Below are 24,795 nucleotides of genomic sequence, written 5' to 3' on the forward strand. Positions count from 1 at the left end.
TTCCACATGGAGTCCAACAGCAGCCCAAAGTGACAAGTTCAGCCCCCTGCTGGTGTTGTCTCCACACTCTTCCTCTCTCCAATTCTGGTTTCCACACTTGCACAAAGCTTACATGCCTCTGGCTACTGCCACAAAGAGCCTTTTCCATCGCTATTATTCAGATACATTATCTGTTCCTGTTCACATTTGTCAATTGCCCTTACCGCTCTTCTTCAAGATGTCTCTTCCCTTGACCACATCTTGCTTTGCTCTAATCTTGACTATCTGATCATTGCCAGTGTATTTCCAGCAGCATTTTCTCTTGCCATGCCTGCATCATTGCACCAAAGTATCAGACTCCTTAACTATAAGCAGACACCATCCAAAAATGTGGGATTGGGCTCCATGGGCATGCTGACAGTTTCAACACCATGTTGTAATAAAGATCATCTACTACCACCTTTATAACATTATCTGTCACAAAATATCTAATCGCTGCCTTTGTCACCACCAGATTTGATTAATCTAAATTTGACTCCCTGTTTATTGTGGGGGTAGGTTTGGGGAGGGAGGGGAAGTGGCGGTGACTTTTATTTCTTTGTTTGAATGGTTTTGGAAACAAGAAGGAGGGGTGAAGGAGTTGGATCAGAAGGACAGAATCGGTCAACAAGGCTGGTTAGAGATTGGAGAGATGGGATATCAAAGGGAACCTCGGTGAGGGTAGAAATCCAGCTGGGCCAATCCTCAGTACTCCAGAAGGCCGAGGGTTGATGGACATCATCCTCCGTTCTCAGGATGAGTTCCACAAAACTGCTGCATAAAGCAGAAAAGTTGTAACAAATGCAAAGTGAACATTGTCTCTTGGTCACTGGTACCAAATGTGCAATACAGTAGCTGCTGGAGTTCATTTCTTATGGAAGTCCACTTTCAGAACACAATGCACAGCTACCACCATTCTGTGTGTCCAGTGTGACTAACCAAGGATGAATTTCCAGTCTTAGTGGCTCACCAGATTAGTGATTTAGTGGACATCTCTACAGAACTATTGAAATAAATTTCAATGCATGAATAAAATGAAGCTGCAATTTTACTGCAGAAACGTGCTGGGACCTTCCTGCAATTCTATGTCAGATGAAAGACTAACTGTGGAGATTGGCTGTCACAGTGTAGACACACATTTGCTTTGACACAGCAAAGGGATGTAGGCTCTACCTCATCCATGAGGTAGCATATCTGACAAATGCAGCACTCAGTATCAGCTTAGATTCCTGCAGTCAAATCTCACAGTGGGTCTTGAACCCACAACCTTCAGACAGAGAGGTAAATGCACAATTCACTGAGCCATGGTCGACCCTGTACTAGCTGTTAACCATGTCAAACTAATAAGGCCATCTCTTGAAGCTTGATGTTGACCAATAGAAGGATATAGTAAGTAATGCATGGCCTGATTTATTACCAGGGGCTGAATGAAGAGACCCTTCTTGGTCTATTGAATTATTGATTTCAGCTGAAGCAGATCATCTGGGAAAGAGAAAAGTAATAATAGCAAGCAAGCACAAGAATACTTCTGGGGCATGAAATAGTCAAAAGGTCCTTTCTTGGATGTTTAAACATCACCAACCTCATCGTTGCTTAGTTCTTTAGTACTCTCACTCAGTCTTTTTGTCTGTCTGTCTCTTTCTCTCTGTTACATATGCACATTGCACAGTCTCTTTGCCAATTGCAATCTCGCTCTCACTCTGTCTGACCTATACACACTCACACACACTCCCTCTTTTCTGTCTTGGTTTCTTTCTCTTTCTTTTTCACACACACAGACCGAGACACACTTTGTCTTTCTTTTGTTCCTTGTCTTGTTTTCTCTCTCTCATGCACACTTTCTATTTCACTCAAGCTCCCCCTCGCTCCCCCTCCCTCTCTTGCTGTCTCCCACACTCTCCCTCACTCTGCTGCTCTCTCTCTCATTCTTACTCTCTGCAGAAGCTCATGTAATTGCCTCTCAGATCTCATTAATCTGTTCGCCTCACTGGTCTCTGTTGTATTTTATTTAACAGCTTTATTAAATTTTGGATGAAGAAAGGTTCTGCTTGACAACACTCCTTCCTCCCTAACTTCCTCATTAGCAACAACCCCTGAAATGTTTCTCAGACTTGGACAACCAAGGTATTAAAGCCAGATTTATGTTATGACCATTTACAACCAACTGCCTCAAAGCACACAACTGGAAAGAAGCCTAACTTCCCTGTAAATAAGTCCAGCTCCTGCTCTGTGTGGTAGAAACTGATAGCCAAATTTGGTTCTTCTTTTAACTGACTTGGGTACTCCTGACATTCCCTGCTGTTCATTCTGGTGCTCACTTTTGGAAGGGAGAGTAACTGAGTGTATTTGATGTCATATAAATGCATGGGTTGCCTTCAGGTACAGGTGCAGTGAGAAGTTTAACTTAAATTAATCTTCACAGGTTATTGGTTCTAAGGTCAAACATCCAATAGAGGAGGTAACTAATACATTTATCACTCTGAACAGGAGCATAATTGTCATGCCCCTCGTTATTTTAATAATCATATTAGTTGCATCTTTATCACAATGGTTGGAAAAATGAAGCAATGCACCCCTGTGTATCATTTGTTATCGAATGATCTGACTATATTCATGACATAGATCAAAATTGGAAGGAAACATGCAATTAAAAAGCACAGTGCATGACCTCAGGACGTTCCAGAAGCCAATTAAGCACTTCTGAAGCATGGTCATTGTTGTAAGACAGGATAGGAGACTGGGAAGGAAAATGGCCACAAGATCCATAAATGGAGCCTCAAATTGTCATGCTATCTGAACAATGGGATCCTAGAGATTCTATTATGGAGGGCTACATTTCTATGCACAACTTACTGTGTCTGTTTTACACTTTTGGAAATTTGCTATGGTTTGATTTAGATGGCAAGGGCAGTTGAGTATATGCACTGATGTTGCATAGTGACACAAAATTGTTTTGGGTAAAGGGGACTCGCAAACAGCCTGGGCCCTGCACATTGGAACATTGGTTGAGACCTGCCAAGGTTTTAGATAAAGAGGACCATGTCTCATTGTTCACTGATGGGGAGTCTGAAGCATCTGTTGCTATCTAGGTAGATCCTTATTTGAATGTCTATCCAGCGATAGCTTCACATCCCCCTTGCTTCCAATGAAATCAGCGTCTCAGATGAATTAAGCCATTTTTCAACCTACCTTGATTCCCAAATCAACCTATCCCTACCCAACCTCCACAATCTGCAGCCAGATGATTTCCTCTGCTGGCTCTGTAGTGGTGGGAGCTGGTGGATGGAAAGCTGGTTGAGAAATGGTTTGGGGAAAGTGGACTGGAAACATTACTGGAAGGTAAATCAGTGTCAGATCAGTGTGAGGCATTCGAGAAGAGGCAGTGAGCACTCAAACAAATATATTTCAAATGAAAGAAAAGGAGGAGCTCCCAAATCTAGATCTTCATGATTTAGTTTAAGTCAAAGAAAGGAAGTTGATGAGAAATATTGAGAGTTCAACACAACAGAAACCCTGGAGTGTTATAGCAGGGTTGAAGGAAATTAAAGGGCACATGAATGTTGGCGGGTGAAATCCAGGAAGCCCCTAAAATGTTTAGAAATATATGAAGGAAGAAGAGTCTGGAAGGAAAAGGTGGGTTCTATTAGAGCCTAAACATCAGAATGATTGTGGTGTCTATCTGGTGTACAATTCTGGAAGAGTACTTTGGAGATGTCCTTGTGGAAGAGTGGACTGGTGCTAGGGGAGAAGATTGGACATATTATAAATGGTAAACATAGAAAGGGAGGACATATTACAAGGTGCTGGCATATTTAAAAGAGGACAACTCACCTGGCTCATGTAAAATATATCAGTGCTCTTGAAAAAAGCAAGGGAGGAAATACTACAGGCTCTGACAATCATTTTTAATGGCTTTTTGGCTGTAACCATGGTATCAGAGGAATGGGAAACAGCTAATGTGATACTGGGAGTAGATTATGTAACTACAGCCAAGTCAGCTAACTGTCTGTAGTGGACAGGTTGTTGGAAATCTTTCTGATAACATAAGCTATCTAAAGAGCCACAGATTAATCAAGGACATTGAGCATGGATCTTTAAGAGAAGGTTTTCCCTGACCAATGATTGAAACTTTTTGAGGAAGTAACAAGTAGTTTACATGAGGATAGTGCAAGTAAAAGTTCATATGAAACTTAGCAAGACTGATAGGATCCAGGTGAAAGTGGCAAGTTAGGTTAAAAATTGGCTTAGTGAGAGAAAACAATGGGGAGTCATCAGCAAGAGTTTTAGCAGTGAGCATCTTGTGCAGTGGGATTCTGCAGGTCCCTTGTTTCTCAGGGTACCTATAAATCATTTGGAATTAAACATAGGGGCCATTATTGAGAAGTTTCCAAATGATACCAAAACTAGCAGTATGGTTGATAGTGAGAAAAGTAGTTCTTGGTTGCAGGGAGGTTTCAGTGGATCCGTCAAGGAGGCATAAAGTGGCAAATGGAATTCAATCTGGAAAAGTGTGAAGTATTGCATTTGGGGAGGGCAGAGATGGTAAGGGAATGCATTATCAATGGTTGGATACCATGAAATGTAGAGGAACAGAGGGACCGTAGACTGTGTGTTCACAGATCCCTGAAGGTGGCAGGACAGGTAAATAAGTTAATTACAAAAGCATACAAAACACCTGTGTCCATCAGCCAAGCCAAAGAATACATGGGAAGAACTATATAAAGCAGCAATGAAGCCAACATTAGAGCACGGTATACAGTAAAAGGATCCACATGACAGGAAGGGTGTGATAACATCAGAGGGTGCAAAGGAGATTTATGAAGATGTTGCTAGGGCTGGTGAACTGCAGTTGTGAGGAGACTGGATTTGTTTCCTTTGGAACAAAGGAAGTTGAGGGAGATTTAACTGAGGTCTATATGATTACGCAAGGCCTGGACAGTGTGAACAGGAAGGACCTATTTCCCATGGTAGAGAGAATAATAAGTAGGGGATACAGATTAAGTTAATTGGTAGAAGGATTGTAGGGGGATTGAGGAGAAATGTTTTCATCTGAATAGTTTGGGGGTGGGGAGGGGGGCTAGAACTCACTGTTTGAGAGGGTGGTGGAGGCAAAATCCTTACCAAGTTTAATAGATGCCTGGATGAGCATTTGAAGAGCAGTAACCTAGGTTACAGACCTAGAGCAGTGGGTAGGAAGATGATAATTTCAACAGCTCCATTGTTGTGTCCCATAAATTTCAATGATTCTGTGATTATGATTTGGTGATTCTGAGTGCACAAAGTATACAAGGCCTGGGCTTTGTGCACAATAGAATTTCAACCACATCCTGCACCCCGAACAAAGCCCACCACACAACTCCAGCTTAGCAGAACTTTTCAGGCAGCACACACGTTTCTAGCCAGGTCCTCTAACAGTGTAGCACTCCCTCAGTACTGCTCTTACTGGCTCATCCCTTCAGTGAGACTTGACCTTAAGAGTCAGAAGACAGGAGTGCTCTCCAGCCAGTTAAAGCTGACATGACATAAATTCTGAGTACTGCAAGGGCACTATCATCATCCTCCATTTACAGGTTGGAAATGTATCTCAGTTTATTTTTTGCTGCGCTAATGTAATAAAGCCAAACCTCATTTGCCAAGCTAAAAGAAATTCGCTGAACCCACTTTTCTCAAAAGCGGGTCACCTTTTTAAACAGCAAGTTTTTAAACCGTGAATTCAAAACTTTCTAGGCATAATTATTGCTATCACCGCAATATTAATTTAGATTAATTAATATGTAATTTACACAACTGCCTTCATGGTAAATTTACATGCTGATATGTATTCTTCATCAAAAGCCTTTTAGGACTGGTGATTCTGCTATTTAATTCCATTTTCAGTTGAGTCTAGGGAGGGTAAGAAATTGAGTAGTGTATTGGTGGTGCAGCTGGTGATACCAGCTCAATTGGTAGCATTCTTATCCCTGAAGGAGAGAGTTATGGATTTAGTTAGGGCCTTGATCAAACAAATATCCAGCCTGATGCTTCAGTGCTGTGCTTGAGGGAGCTTTTGGATGTGATGCTAATCCGAGGCGCTGTCTGTCTTCTCAGTTGTACTTATGAGATCCTATGGCATTATTTTGAAGAAGAGTTGAATTCTCCTGGGGATTCTGGCCAATACTTATCTCTCTTCAGCATCATTAAATCAGATTTACTGGTCATTAGTGCATCACTCTTTGTGGAATCTTGCTGTGCACACCCCTGCAGCTGTTTTTGTCTACTTAGAAGATGCTTCACTGGCTTCTGACATCCCAAGGTCACAGAATGTGCTTTGGAAAAAGTCCAATCTTTTCACTTGTTATTTTGTTTTAGGGTTTTAGACAGTATATGTTTATTTATTTGTGTATAGTTCATTGCCCCTGCCTGTGGTAGGAGCGCTGACAGTCCTCGACAATCACTGCAGTTTCATCATTTGGTAATGGAATAATCATTAATACTTCAGTGAGGAAATCATCATGCATCAACTGAGTGAAGTTTTCGGATCAATTAAATTTGACATGTAACATGCCATGCAGAATAAAGAAAGGAACTTCGACCATGCATAAAGGCTTGTTCTTGGTCACTTGTGCTTGCAACCTAGGATGAAGTTTGTGTTTCTGTAACTTCTTTCAGAACCTCTGGGCATTTCAATGAAATAGCCCAGAATCATACTGTTATAATCTTTGAAATATCACAGCCAATTTGCATACAGGGAGTCCCAGAAAGAGGAATGAAGTAATGTCCTGGTAATCTGTTTAGGGATGTTGCTTGAAGATTAAATATCACAAAAACTAGCCTCCCATCCATTGACTATCTGCAATTCCCACTGACTCAGGAAAGCGGCTAACATAATCAAAGACCCCTTCCACCATGGTCAATCTCTCTTCTTCCCTTTTCCATCAGGCAGATGATACAAAAGCTTGAAAATACGTACCACCAGGCTCAAGGACAGCTTCTATCCCACTGTTATAAGACTCTTGAATGGACCTCTTGTACAATAAAAATGAGCTCCTGATCTCTCAATCTACTTTGCCATGGCTCTTGCACCTTATAGTCTGCCTGCACTGCACTCTCTCTGTAAATGTAAACACAATATTATGCACTCTGTTATTGCTTTTCCTTTTGTACTACCTCGATGTACTTATGTTTAGAATGATCTGTCTGGATGGCATGCAAAGCAAAGCTTGTCACTGTATCTCAGTACATGTGACAATAATAAACCAATTACCAATTATTGATCAGGGCACTAGACAGCCTTTCCTACTCTTCTCTAGTATCAGCAGTTTCAGTTCCACTTGAGAGAACAGCCAGGGATTTGGCTGAATGGTTCATCTGAGAGACACCCCTCGTATGCACTGTGCTGGAGTGTCAGAAAGGGTTCTAAACTTGGATCTCGGGGATAGGATCCCACAGTCATCATGACTCCAGATGTGAGAGTGCTGTTACTGAGTCATAGCTCTCACAAATACCAGGACAGCCACTGAAGTACTTTTTGATTTAAGACAGGACTGTCCTGAGTGAATTTAGAGATTAATTGAACAGCAGAGCTGCTACTTCTGAATGTCAGTTAGATAAGAATGTGTATGATAGTCATGAACCACTGCTCTTTTGGTTTTAGCATGCCATCTGTGTTTCCTGGGAGATCACAATTAGTCTGGTGTGATCATTATTCCGTTCCTAGACAAACAGCTGCCTCTCTGTTGCTCGGCAATCAATGTGCTCTCTAGGACAGCCCTGGGTGAGTGGCACGCGGGGATGGAGCTCCAACCTATATTTTGTACTTCTCGAAGTGGATTGTGCCCTTGATCACAGAGATGTGGACCTTTTCAGGGCCTGAGGCCTACTTGTGTTTGTGTTTTTGACCATCTTCAAACCCCTCCAACCCCAGGCACTTCCCAAACATCCAATCCACACTTACAGTGTATTCCATATGCAACCTGAATGATACAATAACAAGGAGCTATATTCGTTCATTGCCCTCAACCTAGTAAAATCATCCCAATCTCTGGGATGGAAGCGTTATCAGCACGTTTGATACCAGGACACTAAAGGAGGCAACCTGAAGGAGGAGAGGAGAATATAGAGAAGTGGAGAGGCTTAGAGAGGGTATTCTAAGATTTGAAGGGAATTCAAGAGCTTTGAGGTTAAGCATCTGAAGGCATGGCCATTAATGGTGAAGGAACAAGAATTGAGGATGCACAAAGGCCAGAGGATTCAGAGATCCCAGGGGACTGTAGTGTTGGAAGAGGTTACAGTGTTAGGAAGGGGTAAAGGGGATGAAGGAACTTGCAGAAAAACAGGAAGGATGGAGTGATTTGGATATTACTTTATTATTTCAACACGGTAGAAGGCTATTCAGCCCATAGATTCACACTGTTTCTGAACAGAGCATTCACATCAATCCCATTCCCATTTTCATTTCCCTGCAGCCTTTCAACTTATTCTCTCTTACATGTTCATCAACTCACTTTTGATTCTTTTGCCATTTATCTGCACTAGGGTAATTTACAGTGTTTAATAATCTCTGCAATGTAATTTACCATTATATCTTTGGTGGGTGAAGGAACCTGAAATGTCTGGCAGAAATCCATGTGGTCACAGGAAGAACTTATAGCTCCACACAGACACTGTCCGAGGTCTGGATCGAACCTGGGTCTCTGGAGCTGTGAGACACCAGAATAATCCACTGCACCAATGCATTGCCCCAAGGATAAGAAGCTTTGGAACTTTTGTCATCATCTGACCGGGGGGGGGGGGAAGATACTGAAAGGCACATGATCTGTTCATCTGCAAACCCAACCTTTATGTTTTGTTTCCAAGTGTTTTTTTATTTCATTCATTGACAGGATATAGATGTAACTAGGAAGTCCCGCATTTCTTGTACATTCCTACATCCCTCTGAACTGAGAGGCTTGCTAGGCCGTGTCAGAGCTTGGCTGTGGGTCAACCACATTAGTATGAGCCTGGAGTCACCTATAGGCAAGACTAGGTAAGAGTGACAGATTTGGTCCCCTGAAAAACATTAGTGAGCAAGAGAGACTTCTACAACAAGCATTTCATTTCCAGGATTATTAGTTACTTGAATTTAAATTCCCCAGCTGCTATGCTTGGATTGGAACTCATGTCTGCAGATCAGGAGTCCAGGCCTCTCAATACAAAGGAGTAACTTAGCACCAATGCAATCACTGTGCTCCGAGCTTCAGTGATGGCAAACTGCCATGAGTTTATTTATTTCATTTATGAACATACTACCAGGAGACTGTTCCATTTGTCTCAGTCTATTTACCAACCTCAGGACTAAAAGATTTCTAACTTTGCAGGTGATTGTATTGACTGCTGGTCAGGGTGGCCTCAGGCTGAAGATCATTGCATGTTCTGCTGAAGATATCCATTAATCCTCAGAATATTGATATTTTGAGTAGTGATTTAAATGGAATTTTTCCTCAGTTTCACATATGTCTACTTCAACAATATAAATTATGAGATGTCTAAGTGATAGATTGCACATTTACTGCCTGGTCTGCGTTATAGTGGGGGTAGATGGTGAAGGGGAAGTGACCATGCCTTGGGGCTAACAGATATCAAGGCAGCCTTGTTTATGAGGATTACATGTGGCTTGTAAAGAAAATAAAACACGTGTGTTTTTGTTTTGCATTTGCCCTTTAACTTGTCTTCCCAATCAAGGTGGTCTCTTCTGTTCCTTGAAGCAGGTGCAGATGGCTCTCAACAGGTCTCTTGTGTAGATCCTGGACATATGGGCAACTTTCATATCCAAGCCAGATCTATTTGGCATCTGTGCAGTTTCAGTGTAGGCTATTTTGGGAGGTTATTTTCATGCTGCTGGTTATGTTTTGTTCTCCATGTTCTGCAATCTGATGGGATTATGCTCTTAAAAAGCTCCCCGTACTTACCCACTTTTACATCTCTGTTTGCTCCTTTTATATGTTCCTTTAAATCTACACCTGTTGTAACATCATCCTATATGCTGTAGCAATGGAGTTTTTAAAGCACTTCAGTTTATTATAGCAGCTGGACTTTGCAATTTACAATAAAACAAGAACATTATTTAGGTGTATGTTACACTCCCACAAATATCACCAATACTCCCACATTATTACGGATCACTGAAACTATTATAGTGTCACAGATCCCCAACTTAGCTAATAGTTGCTGGGCACAATTATTCTTCAAATACTCACTCTGAAGCAAACGTGCTTTTTTGATTTCAATTGGCTGGATTGCCTCCCCTGACTTATTCGCCTGACTTGGAAGACTCCTCCTCTCACTGGAGTTTGATTGACAAGATTGGTCCCTCTTTCAATTGCAATTCAACTGACTAGGTTAACTCCTCCCCTGGCTGCAGTTGGACTGATTATCTCGACCCCTCTCCAACTGCTGTTCAACTGACTAGGTCGACTTTTTTTCTGAATGCATTTTGACCAACTGGGGCATCTCCTCTGACTGTAGTTCACATGACCAGGTTGACTCCTCTTCCGACCGCAGTTCTGTAGTTCACTGTCTCACTCTTTATCGTCATTGTCCAGTGGTGTGGGTGGGTGATAGGTTCCTGACTGGCTATGCTCTCGTTGCTGACTCGCCACCAGTACCACAGCTCATCATTATTAACTTGCCATGTTGGCCAAGGCTGCTTGGCTGCAGTGTGATCTGTTTGTCTTAGGAAATACAAACAGAAAATGCCGGTAAAACTCCAGCAGCATCTGTGGAAAGAGAAAAAGAGGTAACGTTTCAGACTGCCTCTCTTTTGCCTTGGTATTCTTTGACCTGAAATGCTGATTCTGTTTCTCCCTCCACAGATGCTACCTGATCTGCTGAATGTTAACAACATTTTCTGTTTTCATTTCAGATTTCCAGCTTCCAAATTTTTTTAAATTTTCATTTGTCTTGCATATGTTGGCCATGGCAGGTCTATCAGTCTACTGTTTCCTCGTGAGTTGTAAATTGTCCAACTATCACAGTACAGAACAGTCCAGTAGTTCTCTGCAGATAACTGTTTTGCTTTGATACGCCCTTTTCATTGTTCGAAAAGTTTCCCCATCCAACTCTACCCCTCCATGTGCAGTAGCAAAAGGAGCCTATACTGTGGTCCTTCCCCACAGAGACTTAGCATTGGCTGCACTGAGCTTCAGTGCGTCCCTCAGTATGTACTCCTGCAGCCTGAACTGTACCAGTCGGCAGCATTCCCTTACAGACATCTTGCTGTGCTGGAAGACCAACAAGTTTTGGGCAGACCAAAGGGCGTCTTTCACTGAGTTGATGACCTTCCAGCAGCACTTGATGTCTGTCTCGGTGTCTGCCCCCAGGAACAGATCAGAGAGTCCTCTGTAACACAGCTGCTGGAGATGAACTGGGACACAGACCCTTGCATCTGTCTCCATACCCTCTTTGCAAATCCACAGTCTGCAAAGAGGTAGGTGACCATCTCTTCTCCATTGCAACAGTATATATTGGGGGTGATATATCATCTGTAGAGGAAAGCTCTGACTGGGAGGGCACCTCTCATCACCAGCCAAGCGAGGTCTTGGTGCTTGTTGGTGAGATCTGGGGATTAGGCGTTCTGCCAGATAGTTTAGACCATCTGCTCAGGAAACCACCCCACCATATACATTATGTCTCTGTCCCACAGTATCTGCAGCACGTTCCCCACTGACCACTGCCTGATCGACTTGTGGTCAAAGGTGTTTACTTGGAAGAACTCTTCCACAAAGGACAGGTAGTGCAGAAACATCCAGCTGACTGGGACATAGTGTGGTAATGGGGCCAGGCCTATCTTCTGCAACACCAGGGACAGGTGGAACCTTAGCCCGTAGTGACACCTGGTGCACACGTACTTTGGGTTCACACACCCTGGTAAAGTCACATATGAAAGTTGTCATTGGGATGAGGCAATGTTGGGTGCACTTTTGCCCCTGTTTTCTGGGGACTTGTGCATTGTGACCTATCGGACTCGCTCCATCTTGGACCCTCAGATAAACTGGAAAGACATCCCATGTGATTACCAAGACAGAGGAGTGAGGAACAGACTACACCTGCGCCAAGTACAGCAGCCCTGAGAGTATATTGCACCTGATAACCAAGTTCTTCCCAGTTATTGACAGAGAACACTGTTTCCACAGACCCAATTTTTGTTTTACCTTCCCAATCCACTCCAGCCAATTCTTGTTACACGCCTCAGCCCCTCCGACCCAGATCCCCAGCACCTTCAAGTAGTCAGACCTGATGGCGAAGGGGACATTGGATCGGTCGGGCCAGTTGCCGAAGATCAGGGTCTTGTTCTTCCTGTGGTTGACTCTCGCCCCCAACGCCAACTTGAACTGGTCACAGATGCTGATCAATCTGTGAATTGACCATGGGTTTGAGCAGAAGACGGCAACATCGTCCATGTACTGGGAAGTTTTGACTTGTGTGCCTCCACTGCCTGGCAACATCATCCCTCTTATGCTCTCATCCTTCCTGATGGATTCAGCAAAGGTTCTATGCAGCACACGGACAAGACCGGGGAGAGCGGACAACCATGCCCGATTCCAGACTTGATGGGGAAACTATCCATTTCCCACCCATTGATTTGGACTGCACTATGGATATCTGTGTAGAGCAGTTGGATCCAATTTCTGATTCCCTCCCCAAAACCCATTTTGGAGGTCACTTTAACATCATTCCTAAAACAATCATGTGTCATTTTTAAACTTTCCCCTCCTCTGGTACTCATACCACAAACTCTTACAGCAGAGGTGACAATGAACAGTCATAGGACATGCACCCTCTCCTTTGTTATTCAGGGATCTGCTCCAAAGACATTGTTAGGTGGTATAATCAGTCCTTGCTCTACCATCATCACTGCCTGGATAACGTTGATGATTACTGGTTATTTACACATTTTGACTTGGGAAAGAATTGTTTCACATTTACCCTTAAATAGTTTCAACTGGTTAATGTATCACCCTTATTTAAGTTTTTTGTGTGAATTCCAATTACTCTGGTCAACACTTCCCTTTGCAACTGCAACCTTGACTTCCTGACCAACAGAGTGCAATCAGTAAAGATAGGCAGCAACACCTCCACCACGATTATTCTCGACACTGGTGCCCCACAAGGCTGTATCCTCAGCCCCATACTCTAGTCCCCATGCGCTCACGACTGCGTGGACAGATTCTGCTCTAACTCAATTTACAAGTTTGCAGATGACACCACTGTAGTGGGCCATATCTCAAATAATGAAGAGTCAGAGTACAGGAAGGAGATAGAGAGCCTAGTGACATGGTGTCATGACAACAACCTTTCCCTCAATGTCAGCAAAACAAAAGAGCTGGTCATTGACTTCAGGAAGGGGGGTGGTGCACACACTCCTGTTTACATCAATGGTGCTGAGGTCGAGGGGGTTGAGAGCTTCAAGTTCCTTGGAGTGAACATCACCAATAGCCTGTCCTGGTCCAACCACATCGACGCCATGGCCAAGAAAACACACCAACACCTCTGCTTTCTCAGGACGCTAAAGAAATGTGGCATGTCCCCCTTGACCCTCACTGATGCACCACAGAAAGCATCCTATCTGGATGCATCACATCTTGGTATGGCAACTGCTCTGCCTGTGACTGCAAGAAACTGCAGAGAATTGTGGACACAGCCCAGCACATCACATAAACCAGCCTCTTGTCTACCTCAGTACAGCAACCAGGATAATCTAAGACCCCACCCACCTGGACATTCCCTCCCCCCCCCCCCCCCCCCCCCCCCACATTAGCTGAAGATATAAAAGCCTGAAAGCACGTACCACCAGGCTTAAGGACAGCTTCTATCCCACTGTTATAAGACTATTGAATGGTTTCCTAGTACAATATGGACTCTTGACCTCACAATCTACCTCGTTGTGACCTTGCACCTTACTGTCTACATACACTGCACTTTCTCTGTACTGTAGCACTTTATTCTGCATTCTGTTACTGTTTTACCTTGTACTACCTCAATGCACTGTTGGAATGAATTGATCTGTGTGGATGGTATGCAAGACAAGTTTTTCACTGTACCTCGGTACATGTGACAATGATAAACCAATTCCAATTAGAAAGACACTAAAACATCCTTTATTATTAAGGCATCTATCTTTACAAAAGGCTCCAGCTTGTAGAAAAGGGATTACCAATGTCCCTGGTCTCCATGCATTGCCTGATTGCCTGTCAGTTACTCATAAGGAAGTCCTTTCCTCATTCTAGTTGATTGGTAGCTCCTCTCTCTCTCTCTCTCTCTCTCTCTCTCTCTCTCTCTCTCTCTCACACTCACACACACACACACACACACACACACACGGACGCTCGCACACACAGACACGCAAGTAAGTGATTGTCGTAGAATCATAGAGACAAAGTATATGGAAAAGGCCCTTTGGCTCACTGAATTCACGCCCCTTTTTTATTCTCCCCACACTCCCATCAACTCCCCCCAGATTCAACCACTCACCTGCACACTCGGGGCAATTTACAGGGAAAATGTAACAAACTCCACACAGAAAGCATCTGAGGTCAGGATTGAACCCAAGTCTCCAGTGCTGTTAAGCAGTGTCTCTACCAGCTGTGCCACTGTGCCACCCTAAAATTATGTTGACCTTTTTCTAAGAAAACAAAAAGGCTGAACACATTTTTTTTGTATCAGCAGCATTTCTATAGAGCTCATCTATTTCTTGGCATAGGAATGCCAGCATTCTGATTTAGGATTGCCCATTCACAATAAACAGGACAAACCAACTGACTAATTACTGCCCATTCAATCTAGTTTCAATCATCAGTGAAGTGATGGAACCCATATTGACAATAGCACTAATAACCTGCTCACCAATGCCCTGTTTGGGTTTTGGCAGGATTACTAGCTCCAGACCCCATCAAAGCCTTGGTTCAAACATAGTCTAAAGAAATGATTTCTAGTTGTGCAATCAGAGTGACTGCCCTGAATGAAGACAGCATTTGACTGAGTATGGCATCTGGGCACCCTGGTAAGACTGAAGTCAATAAGCATCAAAGAGAAGATACTCCAATGGCTGGAGTCATATCTTACGCAAAGGAAGATGGCCATGATTGTGGGAAGTAAATCATCCCAGCCCCGAACATCACTACAGGAATTCCTCAGGACAGTAATTTGGGCCTAACCATCTTCAGCTGCTTCAACAATAGCCTTCTTCCAATATAAGGTAATAAGGGGAGGATGTTCACTGATGATTACACAGTATTCAATTCTATTTTCTGTTCCTCAACAAGTGAAGCAGCTTGTGTCTGCATGAAGCAAGACCTAGACTACATTCAGGCATGGGCTACCAATGAGCATCTCCAACAGGAGAGAATCTAACCACCTCCCCTTGACATTCAGTAACATTACTCTCACCAAATCTTCCACCATCCATATTATGAATATCGCCATTTACCACAAACTTGACTAAGTACCTCATTATGACCTTGCACCTTACTGTCTACCTGCATTGCACTTTCTCTGTAGCTGTGACACTTTACTCTGTATTCTGTATTGTATGACCTCAATGCACTGTGTAATAATTAATCTGTATGAACAGTATGCAAAACAAATTTTTCACTGTACCTTGGCACAAGTGAGAATAATAAACCAAATCTAATTCCAACGACATAGATGCCATGACTACAAGTGCAGGTCAGAGGATGGGGATCCTACAGCAAGTGACTCACCTCCTGACATCCCAAGGCCTTTCCATAATCTACAAGGCAGTACTGTGGTGGAATACTCTTCACTTGCCTGGATGAATGCAACTCCAAAAACACTGAAGAAATTCAACAGTATCCAAGACAAAACAAACCACTTGATTGGTACCTCATCAACCACCCTAAGCATTCAATTCCTCCAACACCTGTGCACTGTGGCTGATGCATGTACTGTAGTTACTCACCCAGGCTACTTTGACAACACATCCCAAACTTGCGACCTCTATCCCCAAGACGGACAAGGCAGCAGGGTCACAGGAGCACCATCACCTGCAGGTTCCTTTCCAAGTCACACACCATCCTGACTTGGAAATCTATAACCACTGGAAATCTTGTAACCACTGTTGGAGCACCTTCACCAGCAGGACTGCCCTGGGCCATGAAGGTGGAAAACCGCCACTAGCTTAAGGGTAACTGAGGATGGGTAATAAATGCTGGCATTGCCCAGATCCCAAAAATGAATAACCATAAAAAAAAGACACGGTTGTTACTGTTGTCAAATTATGCCCTTTCCTTCCTCACTCCAGCTTTTAGGTATCTGCCCCGGTTTAACCACTATTGGATCTCCTATTGGCTTTCCGACTGGATCTGGAGGTGCATTTCCGACACCCACACCTCTCTCTCTTTATCCTCATTATCCACCTGTGTGGGTTCGTGATCAGCTGCATGTTCAGTTCTTCTTCATACTTCCTCATTGTTATCTCGTCACATAGACTGGACAGGTGGACTCTGACGTCAATAATTTGTCTGAGAAAAGTTGGCCATAGTTTATCAGTTTACTGTTTCCTTTGAATTATAAATTATCAAAACAAAGAACAGAGGCTAAGGTTCTGATTTCATGGTTTTCCACAGCTGTGTATTTTACTTTGTTCAAACGTTTCAGGATCAGCAAGATAATTTCAGGGAGAGCTTTTACTGTGCTAAAGGCATTTTCTAAATGCAGCTGGTTGACATGACATTGCAGATGAGGAAATTTAGCCAAGTTAATGTCTGAAATTCAGCGAGCAATAGCAGAATTGCATGAAAAGGAAGCTTGATAAATACAAGGGAGAATTATGTGTAGTGAGTTAGAGACAAGAAGAGACTCAACTGATGCAACAACCTCAGTATGGCTTTGTTGCACCAAATGGCCTGTATCTATGCAGTTGTTCCAATGTTATGTACCTCATCATTTCTTTATTATCCTATTTATTTTGATGATATTTCTTACTCTTCTAAACATTTCTTGCTTACTCAGTATGTCTCCAATAAAATCGTGTTTGTTTTCCCCTTCTCAGTGCCAGTGCCTTGCTCTTTCTATGATGCTTACTGTGACATTCTTGCCCTTGGTCTCTCATCTCTGAGTTATTCAATGAGGGAATGAGATGTTCCTGACATTCCCAGCTTGCTTCTATCTTGTTGCAGTGGCAACTTTGAGGCTTCAAGCTTATGAAGAATTTAGGGGTGGATATGGTATCTTGTTGCCTTTCCAATTAATATTGCAGACAACTTTGTAAATGAATCAATAATTTCAATACTATAATTGCCTCAACAATATCCTTAAGATCAATCAATAAACCAGCCAATTGACCAATATATTATATAGAACCATTCATTGATCTAGGAAAAAGAATGCGTTCCTGGGAAATGTCTCGTTAAGCAAAATTTTGCAAATCATCAAAGCTGGGTAAAATGCTGGGTTATTTTCACGTTGTGTATCCCATACATAGAGAGTGGCATATCATTTATTATAGCAAAAGTAATATTTATAAATTGAGGACACGCACTCCAAAGACTCAGTGGTAAATTGAATGCTGGTAAAGTGATGAATATCTGTTTATAAAGATGTGTTACATTTTGAGAAGACAAACCAGGGTCGGACTTTCACAGTGAATGTTAGGGCCCTGGGGAGTGTTGTAGAACAGAGGGACCCAAGAGTACAAGTACCTGGTTCCCTGAAAGTGGCATCACAGGTTGGCAGGGTCGTGAAGAAGGCTTTTGTCACACTGGCCTTCATCAGTCTGAGCACTGAGTATAAAAGTTGGGATGTTATGTTGCAGTTGTACAAGATGTTAGTGAAGCCAGATTTGGATATTGTGTTCAGTTTTGGCCACCCTGCTATGGGAAAGATTCCATTAAGCTGGAAAGACTGCAGAGGAGATTTACGAGGATGTTGCTGGGACTACAGGGACTAATTTATAGAGAGAGGTTGAGCAGGTTGAGATCGTTTTCATTGGAACATAGGAGAATGAGGGGTGATCTTATAGAGGTGTATAAAATCATGAGGGGCATACAGTCCTTTTACCAGGCTTGGGGAATCAAGAACTAGAGGACATAGGTTTAAGGAGAGAGGGGAGAGATTTACTATAAGCCTGAAGGGCAATTTTTTTACTGAGAGGGTGGTCAGTATATGGAGTGAGCTGCCAGTGGAAGTGGTTGAGGCAGGTACATTAACATTTAAAAGGTACATGGATAGGAAAGGTTTAGAGGGATATGGGCCAAATGCGGGTAAATGGACTAGCTTAGATGGGAATCTTGGTCGGCATGGACCATTTGGGCCGAAGGGCCTGTTTCCGTGCTGTATGACTCTATGACTGTAATGCTGCACTATCACAGATGCCACCTTTCAGATGATGCACTGAGCTGCAGCCTTGTCTAACAGTCTGAAAGCTTCCAATGTGCCAGGAGAAGAAAAGCCAAAGGCAATCACATCAGTGGCAGCTGAGCCTGGAACTCATTTGATGTTCAATGACTAACTCTTCCTCCGCACTGCATAGTGATTGACCAGCTGACTTCAGGAGTGGGTTGCCTGCATCAACACCACTGTACCACCTTTACCCGTTACTTCCCAGATATAAACATGCAATAGCAATATGCTCTGAAAGAGTTAAGCAATTAATGTACCATTCCTTAGCCTGAGTTTGTGATGGTCACTCTGATGCATTGCTTTTGTGCTTCTGATATATATTGAAAGTTAGAAGTGATTATATTTCAGAGGTGAAGGAAACTGTTTGAGGGTGCAGGGAAGAAAGCTCCATTTCAAGTCAAACAGTCGATACAAGGTTTCATACAGTCGGACTCAGCAGTGCCAGTTAGTGCCAACTGCAACTCTTGCTTCCAAGAGCAGAGGTTGTTGGTTTAACTCCCATTCCACTGTCTCTGAGCACATAATACCAATCCTCCATGTATTGCGCTGAAGAGCGTTCCATTGTCACAGATACCTTCCAAAAGGTGAGAAAATAAAACCATTGAATCTTAGAGGTGGACAGAAAGTGACAATGGCACCATTGTGAAGAAAGAACAGCAGAGTTCTCTCCAGTATCCAGCTAATATTTATCCACCAATCGAGATCTCTGAAACCAATTATCTACTCATTATAACATGAGAACTTGCTGTGTAAAAATTGGCTGCCATTTTCCTAACATTGCAACACTTTAGGATGTTGAAAACTGCGGACTCTGGAAATCTGAAATAAAGACAGGAAATGCTGAAAATAAAAAACTCAGCAGGTCAGGCAGCATCTGTGGAAAGAGAAGCAGTTAACATTTTCAGGTCCCAGACTCTTTATCAGAATGGGGGAAGGTATTGATAGGCATGCAAGAAAGAATATGTTACAGGGAATGGGTCTAATGGGAACATTCTAAGAGATAGCATAAACATGATGGACTGGAGTGAATGTGGTTGGGTCATGAATGGGAACAGAGGTATAAAGTTATGGGAAAAGATATAAAGAACATGTAATGAAAAAATCTTGATGTCAACAGCAGTTATATTCTGGAACTCATTGATGCTAAGGGTGGTGGAAACTGAATTACTCAGGGCTTCCAGAAGTGAATTATATAGGTACTTGAGGGAAGATGGTTTGCAGGACCCTGGGGAATCTGCCAAGGAATGGGACTGATGGGATTGCTCTGTGAGGAACTGACATTTGCAGAAAGAATAACAAGAGGCAGAGGAAAGAATGGTTTCAAAGGGTAGTGGCATCAAGTATGGCAGATTGTCAAATAGTGTCACCTTAAGTTGAGAGTTAAAGGATACATTGTTGGCATAGCCCTCCTTGAGATAACAGGTGGGTTGGAGTGTCAGTGTGAATTCAGAGATGCTATGAGTGGAATTACCTCGGTATGACCTCTGAAGAGGGAGTCCTTCAGTTTTTGCAAAGCAGCATGGAGCTACCGCTGAGGTAGCTAATGGGGAAGTGTTGTGAGAGATGGTCAGTTTGAAAGCCCAAATGTCACTTCTTGCTCTTCAATGAAAAATGCATCAGTCGTGAAATCTGAGGTTGATTTTAAATGTGCTCCCTTTAATACAAAAGCCCAAACATTTCTCTTCAATGTTTGTCCCCAGATCTCAATGAAAGAAGACTGGAAATTAGCACAAAATGGAAAGTGAGGTGACAGTTTGGAGAGATAGTCAACATTTAGATAATGTGCATTCAATGAATTGGAAAGATCCTCTCATAGATAAGATTAGGTTCAAGTATATTGTAGTAGCTAGAAGGCACTTTTTAAAATAATTACTATTAATTACTTCTCTATTCTCCAAGTAAGAAATTATCTGAAATCCCTGGGAGAAGATGAAAGATTTAAGAGATGAAGAAGTGGAACTAATTCCCAATTGCTAGAGAGAGAGTAGTGTAAATTACGCTGAGCGAGTGTCCCTTATGATTTTCGTAATTCTGTGCCTCAGTTTGTCACAGGTGGAAAGATAGGGGAGGAAATGCTGGAAAATGCATCAAATAATTCAAACATCCAAAATCCAATGTGACGTGCATGTTCTCTGTAAAGTTTTCACTCTTATTCATGGTTTATTATTTCTAAAGGAATTCCTTATTTATGGCCCAATTTTTTCAAAGGAGTGAAGGAATGTGGGCAGTGTATATTGTGAATCACTATGCTTTTTCACAGGTTATGGGTTTTACTTGAAACTTTATTGGGATTTGTTGGTCAGCTTCTGATAAGTCTTCTCTGTCATCATGTTTCTAGGATGGTTGATGGACATACAAGTTAACAAACACATAAATTAGGAGCAGGAGTAAGCCACTCAGTCCCCCAATCTTGCTCTGCCATTTAATAAGATCATTGCTGATTTGATTGTAATCTCAACTCTAGATTCCTATCTACTCCTGATAACCTTTCACCTTCTTGCTGACTGATTATCGATATACCACTGTTTTAAAAATATTCAAGCACCCTGGTTTCAATGTGCTTCAAGGAAGAGTTCTGAAGATTCATAACTAAGAGAAAAACATTGCACCTCATCTTTGTCTTAGATGGAGGACCCCTGATTTTTAAATAGTGACTCCTTGTTCTGCAGTCTCCCACAAGAAGAAACATCCTCACCACATACATCCTGTCAAGGCCCTTCAGGATCTTATATGTTTCGATCACTCTTTTCGTGGACAAAATAATCTGCAATAACTCTCCACTTAGATAATATACTCTTTCTTTTTCAATCTTTTTATTAGTTTTCAAATTAATACAGATTGATATATAGCATCAATATTTATACATGTAATACAAAGAGATCAGGATAACGATCATAACATATATAATCATAAAGAACAATAAAATATAAAAAAAATCTGTAGATCCAATGATCTCTTAGTAAATGGATATAATATAAAAGAAAGGAAAGAAAAAGATTTATTATATAAATTAAAAAAAACCCAAATCAATAAACAAAAAAATTATAAACAATATAAACTAAACAAAAAAAAACTTTTTAAAAGAAAAACAAACAACATAAAAAAAGAAAAAAAAACTGGGCTAAAATTTCTCAGTAGAAACAGAGCAATATAATGTCGTCAAGTCCATTCCTCCAAGTTGGAAAGTTATTGAAAGGGGATCTACATCATGTGAAAATATTGAATAAATGGACTCCAAATATCTTCAAATTTAAGCGAAGGATCAACATTACCGCTCCTAATTTTTTCCAAGTTTAAACATGATATAGTTTAAGGGATAACATACTCATTTTTATTTTTTCTGCCTAGATGGACTATCACATTTTCCTACATTGTACTTCATTTGCCTACCTACTTGACCTATCTGCATCCCTTTGTAGCCTCCTTATGTTGTCTCCACAACTTACTTATCTATCTAATCTTGTGTTATCAGCAAATTTAGCAATCATACCTTTGGTGCCTTCATCCAAATCATTTATGTAAATTGTAAAAAGTTGAGAGCCTGGCATGTCTCCTTGTGGCACACCACACCAGCCAATCAGAAAAAGACTCATTTATAGAGCAACAGACAATCTGCTGGAGGTATTCAGCAGGTCGAGCAGCATCTGTGGGGGGTTAAGGAACTGCAGATGTTTCTGGTCGAAACCTTGCATCAGGATTCTGCATCCTGATACAGGGTCATGATGCGGGGTTTTGACTTGAAACGTTGACAATTCTTTTTCCCCCCACAGATGCTGCTCGAACCACTGAATTCCTTGAGCAGCTTGTTTGTTGCTCCAGATTTTAACACATGCAATCTCTTGTGTCTCCAAAGATTCACTTATGTGTATTCCCTTTTTTCTGTTGGACAGCCAACCTTCTATCGATACCAGTATGTTACTACCTACACATGATCTTTTATGTCCCACAGTAACATTTTGGTGTGGCACCTTATCAAGTGCCTAAGTAGAGTACATTGACTGGTCACCGTTCATCCACATTACATGTTACTTCTTCCAAGAACTCCAATTACTTGGTCAGACCAAATTTTCCTTTCACAAACCGTGCTGGCTTTGCCTAATTCCCATGATTTGTTTTCTAAGTGTCCTGCTATCACGCCTTTAGTAATAACTTCCAACATTTTCCTTCAGACAGATGTTAAGCTAACTGCTTTCAGTCTCCCTCCCTGTTTGAATAAATGAGTTACGTATGCTATTTTCCAATCTAATGGCATTTTGAAAATTAATATTCAAAATCATTTTCAAAATCATTATCATTCAAATCAGTAATCATTTCTTTTAAGTCCTTCAGGACCTAAAGAATTATCAACCATCAGCTCTTTCAATTTGCTTATTCCTGCTGCCTTAGTGCAATTTTCCTGATCCAATTCCAGATTTACAACAATTTCTGGGTTGTTACTTGTATCGTCTGTAGTAAGGATACCTCTCTAAAATACCTCTTGAATTCATCAACCATTCCTTGTTTTCATTTATTAATTCCCTAGGCTCACTTTCTATGGGGCCAGCACTTATTTTGTTAACTCTTTTTGAAACATCTTTAGACACTCTTACTATATTTGATATTTCTGCCAAGCTTTATCATGTATTCCAATCTTTTCTTGCTTAATAATCTTTTACTTATATTTTGCTTTTTTTAAAATGTTGTCCTATCTTCTGACCTGCCCCCCTGAATTTGCACAATATGTTTTTTCTTTAAGTTTATATTACCTTTAACTTTTCTAGTTAACTTAGATGGAAGGTCCTTCCCTTGCAAATTTTCTTTCTTGCTGGAAGGTATCCATTCTATATTTTCTGAAAAATCCCCTTAAATGTCTGCCTTGACATCTTGACTCACTGATCCTTTGAACTAATCTGCCAGTTCATTTCAGCCAGCTCCATTTTCATTCATTCTTGTTGCCCTTATTTAAGTTCAATCATTTTATGATGGTTGCTATCTAAGGTGCCTTCACAATGAGGTCATTAATTAATCTTATCACAGTGCACAATATCAGTGGTAGAGACATGGATAAGAGTCAAAGCTAATGAGTTTGGTTATAGCTGAGACCTATGCTCATTGACCAAAGTGACTCTGCAATACTTGTCACTGGGCTACATAGGCAATGGGAAATGTACTGCTCCTCCCATATCTTTCCCCATATTAGATAGGATGATGTGACACTTCATTAAGGATGTTACAGTATAATATAGGCAGTATACTATTCTGCTGCTATGGTGGATCTATGTTAAGCAGCTCCTGTTGCTTTTCAAGGGTTGAATCTAATTGCTGTCAGAGTGAAGTTGATGGCTGTGTGTGAGGAGAATTTGCTGATTACAAGGTTCTTCTAAGTTATTCTTTCCAGGTTGGAGTAAGCAGCATGAAACCTGTGCCTATTTCTTATATACTTTGAACACTTCAAAGTGTAAAAGGCAGGTAGAAAGATAGCTTTTTTAATTCATCCATTAAATGTGTGAATCTCAAGCAAGGCCTGCATTTATTGCCGATCCCTAACTGCACTTGAAAAGGTCGTGATGATTCACCTTCACTAACCACTTCTGCTGCCCTTGTGGTGAAGCTCAGTCCTTGAGCTGAAGCTGAGTTGATATGTTCATTTTGTATTTTAATCCTTTAATTTTTCTCAGCAGAGACCTGTTAGGCCAAATGATTTTTTATACTCTCTATTCTATGCAATTCTATGCCAATACTGTAGTTCTGATTGTGGGGAAAATAATTCGCAAAGAAGTTCAAGAATTAGGAATAATGAAGCACCAGAAAATGCTGGAAACAGCATGCAGTCAAGCAGCATTGATGCAAAGAGAAGCACAACTAACATTTTGGCTCAAAGACTCTGTGTCAGAACTGACCTGAAACATTATCTGTTTCTCTTTCCTCAGATGCTGCTTGACCTGCTGAATATCTCCAGCATTTTCTGTTTTCATTTCAGATTCTCAGCATCCATAGCAATTGCCAATTTTCATTTACAAAATTAGGCTTGGTACTGCTCCTTTAATCCTGCAAAAATCTAGTGAAATTTTACTCAGTAATTGTTCTTGATTTTTGAAGATAATTATTGCAGTGTGCTTCTTTAATATTCAAGACTCTCTTACCTGTGCTTCCCGAGACTTCACCTAGATCACAAGGTACATTAAACTGCCTGTTTGCATGTAACAGAGGTTGATTTTTGTGCTGCTGCTTTGGGAGTGTGTTCCAGCTGGTCGACAAAGCAGCACATTTTAATTACCCCTGAAATGTGGAGAACTTGACTCTGCAGCATTTGCCAACCATAATGTCTCCAGAAACAGATGGGGTTGATAAAAATAGAGCCTATTTTGATGTTTAACTTGAGGACACATTGCCTTTGTAGTCAACTTTGATCACTTAATCATT

General features: G+C 41.5%; 1 protein-coding gene across 7 annotated transcripts in view; it reads left to right on the forward strand.

Annotated features, from left to right (window-relative positions):
* plppr1 (phospholipid phosphatase related 1) overlaps nt 1–24,795 on the forward strand; it is a 97,418-nt gene that overhangs the window by 31,454 nt on the left and 41,169 nt on the right. The gene's annotated exons all lie outside the window — the stretch shown is intronic.

Source organism: Pristis pectinata, chromosome 7, assembly GCF_009764475.1.
Source record: "Pristis pectinata isolate sPriPec2 chromosome 7, sPriPec2.1.pri, whole genome shotgun sequence".
Lineage (NCBI taxonomy): Eukaryota > Metazoa > Chordata > Chondrichthyes > Rhinopristiformes > Pristidae > Pristis > Pristis pectinata.